Genomic DNA, 7,776 nt, shown 5'->3' on the forward strand with positions numbered 1-7,776 from the left:
GGTGAGAACCTGGCAGCCTTGTTCACTGGTTAGCTTTTTTACAGCGTTAAATCCAAGCATTTGTGAAGCAGGAACACAGCTTCCCAAACTATCAGATTGCCTTAAAAGGCATGAGATTTTCCAGAACTTAAAACTGGTATATTCTCTTTAGCCTTCTAATTCTAAGGATTCATATTTTTAAGATTTTCTCTCCAATCTTAGAAGCTATGAAGATGAAGTAAATGCTCTCACAAATGATGGGTACTTTCCTAAAGCAGTAGTGGCATATGCTCAATGACAGGATATGTGAAGCCTAATCTAGAAATCGCTTATTTCTAACCAGAATGTTACTCAAAATAGCTTTGACTAGGGAGACTGAATTAGAATGATTTAATCCAAAGATCTCATTAAAAACTGATCATAGACTCTTTGATGAGAAAACAGGGAATGTATTTATTCTTTAAATGACCAGGACAGATAGGACAGTATCTGATTTCCACAATTAACCTCTATGGAACTTCAGAACAAGCAGGACAATGAAGCAACACATCAGTCTTCACAAATAACCACTTATGATCCCCAAAAAGGGGAGAAATAAAATGCAGCCTTCAAACTTAGTAGCTACCAACCCAGTAATCAAACTGGTAGGAGCAGGACTGTGAATATGGCAGATACACATATATTTGCACATGAATACAGAATGGCTACTTTACAGTCTTCTAAAATAAAAGTGAAAATGTCAAAAAGTGTCCATGAAGTTGGCCTGTCAAAGAAAGAGTAGCCATCAACCTGGTAATAGTGGAAGAAACTCAGAGATCTGCCTTTTACATATTTAGGTGTGCTTTTGATTGGTGATTTGACATGGTATTAGTGGAGCCCCTTTGCTCTCCTGAGAAGTCTCTACCTGCTTGATATATCATTAAACAAAAAATAATATTCAAACAGTGCCCCTCTCTGAGGGGTTCTTTCACCTGAGCACCAAATACCCCTGGGCTTTGCCGCACATGGCATCATGTCTCAAATGTCTTCCAGCTCACAGGATGTCTTAATCTCCCAAGACACACAGTTCTAATGACAAATTAGGCACACTCAGTGAACACTGCTCCCATCACACTGAAATGAGACTTTGCAATCAACTGCAGTGAAAGAATAATGGGTTTGGTACCATTCTCAGGACTATTTTCAAAGTTTTAAAATTCTTTTCCTCAGAATATTTTAAGATCACACTAGCTGGGTTTCTGAAGGGAGAATGTGAGTTATTTGGCTCATGCAGAAGCACATAGACTAGCTCAGCATTACTGCTGAACACAGCACTGTGCTGCATACAGAGTTTAATTGCACGATGTGCATTCATGGTTGGAAGCATACAAGGAAAGAAAGCCTTTCAGATAGAACAGAAGGCAGATAAACAGGGAAAAAAATGGCATGTACCTGCATGTATGTGTTTGCAAGTAAATTCAGTGCCAATTACAAGAATTACTATTAAACTTCTGTAAAGAACTGGTTGTAGCAAATATGTCTGTAGTGCAAGACATAAATCAAGAGCGTACAATGCCTAACAGGTGGACACACTTCACAGTTTGTATAAGCTACTTCCCTGGCAAGAAGCTCTCTGGATTTTTGCCCAGGGGCCAGGTTTGCCTCACTGATTGACAGGGCTAACCTCACAGCATTTCCCCCCGCTGGCATATTGCACTTATTTTGCTTAGGAAGGAAACCTCACCCTAAAAAAAAAGATGCAGAATGGACAGGAAAATTCTTGGGAAAACAGCTCTGGTCTTTACAGTAGCTCAGTTCCCAGTCCAGCATTATCAGAAATTCCTTGTAAATCTTCTTTTCCCTTCTGCTGCCATTTTTAATCATTTCCATAGGGATTGAGTCTATTTATTCTGCTTGGCTTCTAGCTGTTTTCTCTTCTGTCCAGTAATGTACTTACTAGTGGATTTCCCAGGGGACTCCAAATTTGATTCACTGTCTCAGCCCTCTAAATTTTTTCCAGTTCAACGCTGCATGCCCTGAAATCAATAAATCCAGATGGTAGAGAGTTCTCCTATTGCTAACAGTATAATTGAGGTAACTGAAGGATTACTAAAACAAGTTATTAAGTGGGTATTTATACCAATAGTCGGGTGGTATTAGCAAGACATTTCATCATGAGGTTTATATATAATTCTCTTCCTCTCATTCCCACTGTTTTCTTCACATTCAAATCTCAGACCTTCTATATTTTTCTGTCCAACTTACTGCCAGCAGCCTCACACTGAACTTGCGTTCCCACCCAGGGAAGCTCTGTAATTTGAGGAAAGGACACTGACAATATATCCAAACAGCACTGGGCAGTGTCATGATATGAAAAGAAAATAATTTGACAGGAGAGGCAATATAGCTGTATTTACATAGTTCTGTGCCAGACAAATTAGACCAGCTGTTTCTGTAATTAGTCCACATACAGCACCCTGCTAATGCAATGATACTCTCCTACCTCCACAGTCTGGTCTCTGAAACCTATATCAGTATTTCTGCACAGTGCTGATATTTTACATTAATATTTTACCTTGAAGTAATTTACAAAGAATAACAGCCAAATATGGAATAAAAGTAAAATTTTCTTTCCTTATAAAGCCAACAGGTTTCAGACTGTCTCTCTCACAAGACAACCTGGATTTTCTGATTTAAAAATATGAAAAAATATCATTATGATTAAACAAAAAATGAAGCTTTCATGGTTTTTGCATTCAAAGGATCAGCAACATTTGCAGAGAAAGCAGATACTTCTCCCACAGAATAATTTTGTTACAATCCCCCATTTCAATCAAAAACAAATTAGAGGGTTTTTTTGTGTAGTACTGGCAGAAGGAGCTCCTTAATGAAATCAGTAGTGGTCTGGTACTGTTGGGTAGAATACAAGGCCCAAATGACTTTGTACTGTAAACCACAACTTCAGATGTGTTATACAGAAGTAGATAAAGACACGTTGATCCTGAACTGCAGTCTCTGTCTGTATATGTAACAATAATAGCACCTGTTAGAAATATAACAGTGTTTAGACAACCAGAGGTGCAATAGAACCTGAAGATACAGATTTTAAATCTGTGGTCACATATTTAAATATGATTACCTTCATGGTCTATTTTATTGAACTATTTTACTGAACACCCACTGACTGATATCAGTGTGTCCTTCTGGTGGGTAGAAGCCCTAAACCCAGTCATTTTATGAAGCTTAACATACGCAGGCTTGAAAATTTGAGACTGTTTTCCTTTTATAGTCCTTAGAACAATATCGAGGCCAGAAAAGCCTACAATTACATAAATACATATAAAGACTAGAAACAACATGTCTTTTTTATTTTTTTTTAAAGGAGTATGTTTCTTTTTAAAAAATAGCTGCCAGAGTGAGAGAGCAGATGGGAAAAATATTTTTGCCAATCACTGCTTTTGACTGCAGAGTGAGAAGTCTAATTGAGTGGAAAGCTGCGAATGAAATTGAGTGGCTCCCACACCCTGAAGTGCCTGAGAGGTGGAAGACCCAGGGCTGGATAATCACTCACTTCCAATTTTTCCTGTCTGAAAGGTGATAATGAGACTTTATTTGCCACACAAGCAAGTGCTAGTTAGAGTTGCATGTGTCTGAATGCCACAGGACTGCTTGTTACACATTCTATCTTGTGCACAGAAAGCCTGTTTTGCCTTGTATTTTGCTTTTAACATAGGTAACAGTGTAGCTAAGCAGATTTTGTTGAGGGAAACCTTGTATTCAGTAAAAATGGAAACAGGATACTAAGCTGCTGAAGATCCTGGTTTACAATACAACGAAGTCCTGTCAGAATTTCTAAAATGAAAAGGTGTTGCACAATGTTTGTGGACTTACAGGGTTTTAGCAATTGCTCTCCACTTCTGAGACACAGGCTGGTGCATCTGCCCTGATCTTGCTTGCTAGTGGGATGACTTCAGTCACAAGTAGAGCTATTAGTAGCACCAGAAATTAAATTGATAAATGACCTTCTCTCTGACCTTTCACCTGATCTTTATATCTCATCATTTCTTGTAAGAAACTCAGACAGTCATCAAGAAATGTTCCTGGCTTTTACCATAAAGTACAGATTTTATTCATGCATGTACAGAATTCTTCATGTTTTTCACAAAGTCAGTTCAAGACAGTTCCTTGGCTCCTTGATTCAGATTTAAGAAGACTAGTTTCCTTTCCTCTCAGCAGGAAAGGCTTCCTCTCTCTGCTCATTACTGTATTCATTTATTCTTGATTTGCTGTTAGGTATTCTTTAGAGGAATCTTCATCTAGACAAAAGGAGCTTTGTTCTGGTTTAGCTCTTGTATCTTTAGCCTGCTGGGTCAGAATTAACATGGGTAACCCAACAGGTCTAGTGAGCTCTCCAGTCACTCTTATTTTATTTAAGCTTCATTTTCTTTATCCTTACATAGTTTCCCAAATACTTTATGAGACTTAATATTAATGGAACAAAAGAAACATATTGAGAAATACGACGTGTGTGTGTGTGTATGTGTAGAAATTGGGGAATGGGACTGAGTCTTTCTTCCTCTGGGCTGGTTCAGTTTTGTAAAGTGCAAAATTATTTTTCTATGTTGTTGTCACTGGAAACTTTTCCACAAGCCTCTCGAATGTCTCTGCCCCATCCCTTTGTTGGCTAGTTTGGCCTTCTTTTTAAAAGCTGTATTTTAGCACTCTAGTTCCCCCTGTATCTCTTTACTTAAATCCCAGCTATCATTTTAAGGAAACTGCCTATGCAAAGGTTTAGATGCAATATGTTGTAGGAGAGAGAAGAAAGAAGCTGTTAACTGTCCTGGCCTGGTGTTATTAAGCAGCATGCTCAATTTGAAACTGAAACGGTTCTGTAATTTGTTCAGCCAGCGGAGTGGAAAAATAATTTCCATATCAGAGGTCATTCAAATGAAATGTGGAGACTCAGATTTACTGAACCCACCCCCCCTCCACCCTTAAGCACAAGGGTATTGTCAGTGACTTCAGTTGGCCTATTTGTATGATTACCTTGCACAAGATCTGTTTGATGCTGTGACATGGTGCATACCAAACAGAAATGAAGTCATAGCCTAAACTTCACATATAAACCACTAATTTCTACCCCTCTAGAGAAGCACAGGAAAGATGGAGTTTTGCAGGGATTTTCATGCTTGAACAATGAAAATGCAGCTCTACTGCAAGCTGTACCTAAAGCATCAGCCATTGAAAGAGAAGGCTTTGTCTGCAGTCTTTCTAAGAGGTGTTTCCTCTCCTTATGCTTGGGACAAAGCAAATATCGAAAGCATTTTGCCTCCTTCCCCAGGGACTGGCAGAGCTCAGGGCTGCTGTCTGAAGTCTGCAAGGACTTTCAGAAAAGTCTGAACTGTGGAGGTCCATTTCAGGGCTTGTGACTCCACGTAATAAATCATCCTGGAGATCAGCAATGGGTGTAAAGGTGTAAAATCAGCTGCACCATCTAGTTCAAGTCAACATCCTCAGAAAGAGAAAGAAAATCCTTCTCAGCCTTTTATACTTTATAGTAACTTAACACCAGGGTGCACCTATGACCTATAAAATCCAAACATCACACATGGTGAAGACAAACACCTTAGACTTTGGTAAGTATATTTTTTTTAAACAAAGCATTTGGTAGCATGTTAGCTACATTCAGTTCAAATTAACTCCTCCCACTCCTGAAAAGCAATTTCAGCATAGCACTGAGTCTGCATGGTGATATTTCAGTTTTGAAAATGAAAGAGTATTTTTTTCACTGCTATTCCAGGCAAGCATTCAGACCAAAACTTCAGATTTTACCTCTGGATTTAAGACCAGACAGTTTTGGCCAAAATGAAGATTTTTCAGAAGTACCAAGCTTCTCAAAGCAAAAGGGCCACTGTTAATGCAATTCGGTTATTGTTGCAAGAAAAACATCTGCTCCATTTCCTTCCATCTTCAGTCTAAGACCTTCTGCATGCTGTGTTCTAGGGCACTAGTGTTTACACCAAGTTCTATCTTCTGTGGCAAAGTATATCGGCTCCTCCTAACTTCAGTCTGCTATCACTGGCTTCCTGTTATGAACTGTACAGCATTAACACTGCAGTTCAAATGAAAGTGTTCTGTGATTGCACAAGTGATACTCTCAGTTTAACGGCAGTTTTATTGTTACACCTACTTTCAATGTTGCTGCACAAAATAAGCATGATTAAAAAAGGTCCCTCCTTGAAAATATCAGTAAGGCAAAAAGTCTGATTTCCATCCTCTACTGGGACTGCTGTAGCCGATTAGTATTCTGCTGGAGCTGGGTGATGGTTTCCCAGAATGTTCTTCTACACTGTGAGCTCACAGCCCATACTCTGACCTTATATAAGTGGCTATAATTCCATGGACTGCATCCAGCACTGATGCACACAGCAGTGTAAGGCTATAGTTTCATAAATAGCTTAAAAATGATCTGTATGTGAGCTACTGCCAAAGGAGGCAGTCTCATCTCCCAGCCCTGCCCTTACCACATGATCTTATGCCTCCTTTCATGCCAGCAGTAACTCTTGGGGGTTGCACACTGAGCCAGTCAGGGACCAAATCTGACTAAAAAAGGACCTTTTGTTTCTTTGCTTTCCGGTTAATTTTCAGCAGGATCAGCTGATCAGTTCCTGATCCCATTCACCACAGTGTCACAAAGGAGGTGGTGAAAACATGCTGCAATGTAGAATGGGGAAAAAAGGGTAGCTCACGCTTAGATTGACCCAAGTCCAACCATAAAACTACAACCTAAGCTATAAACAAGCCTAAATTTTTACAATTACTTTAATTCAGCCCTATGCATGTGACGTAAGTGCACTACAATAACCTCGGAGAGTTTTACCCTGAATACAAGATGTCCAGTGAGACTGCAAATGGCAAAGTTGTGTGTTATGACAAAGCCATCTATTTTGTGCTAACGTGATATCTAACTGGTTAAGCCCATCCTTAGCAAAAGATCCATAGCTTATGAAATGCAAACCTCCCTTATTCCTAGTATTTAGTGCAGAAGAGTTCACATGCCATTTCAGAAATGCATATTAGGTTAATCATGTCCCCCAATATTAAAAAAAAATTAAAAATTTCTATCTGACCACAATTGCAGGTGCAGACAACAAAAAACAGAAGTTCATGTCACGTTTGAATATACTAGGAGCACTGACTGTCAAAGAAGCAGCTGATGCAGCGTCCCATTATATAATGCCTTGTTCCTTTCCTCACACCAGCAAGGGGAGTAGACCCCAACTGAGTCAATCACTTAAGCATGATCTGAACATAAGCATGTGAATGATCCATCAAAACTCTTAAGCAAATGTCTCAGTTGGAAGTCAGCTGACAGCAGATTGCTGAGCTATTGCCAATCACTAGCCCCCAAAATCAAGATCTACATCTTCAAAACCATGGAGGCCCATGGGAGAGAGAATAGAACTGTAAAAAAGCAGAGAGGATGGATAGCATGTATTTCATAAAAATACTTATTCTCTGATCTCCAAAATTCTGCTCCCTGAGGGAGACTCTCTTTCTGGTTGTAGTTATAAAAACCACACAAGTTTAGAAGTGGCTGCATAATTTTAGTCTCCCCCTCTTCATTACTTTTTGTATACACATTGGTTGTGCTGATGGAAAGGTAGGTGGCTTTTGCTGTAGGATGTACTGATGGTTGAAAACAATACACATGCAGTTAGGAAGAAACAATTTACAAACAAAATCAAAAGCCATAATTCATGTTATTTTGAATTCAGGTACTTGTAGAGAACAAAAAATGCAAAAAGTCACTTTTGC

The sequence above is a fragment of the Gallinula chloropus genome (assembly GCF_964237585.1).
Source record: "Gallinula chloropus genome assembly, chromosome: 16".
NCBI lineage: Eukaryota > Metazoa > Chordata > Aves > Gruiformes > Rallidae > Gallinula > Gallinula chloropus.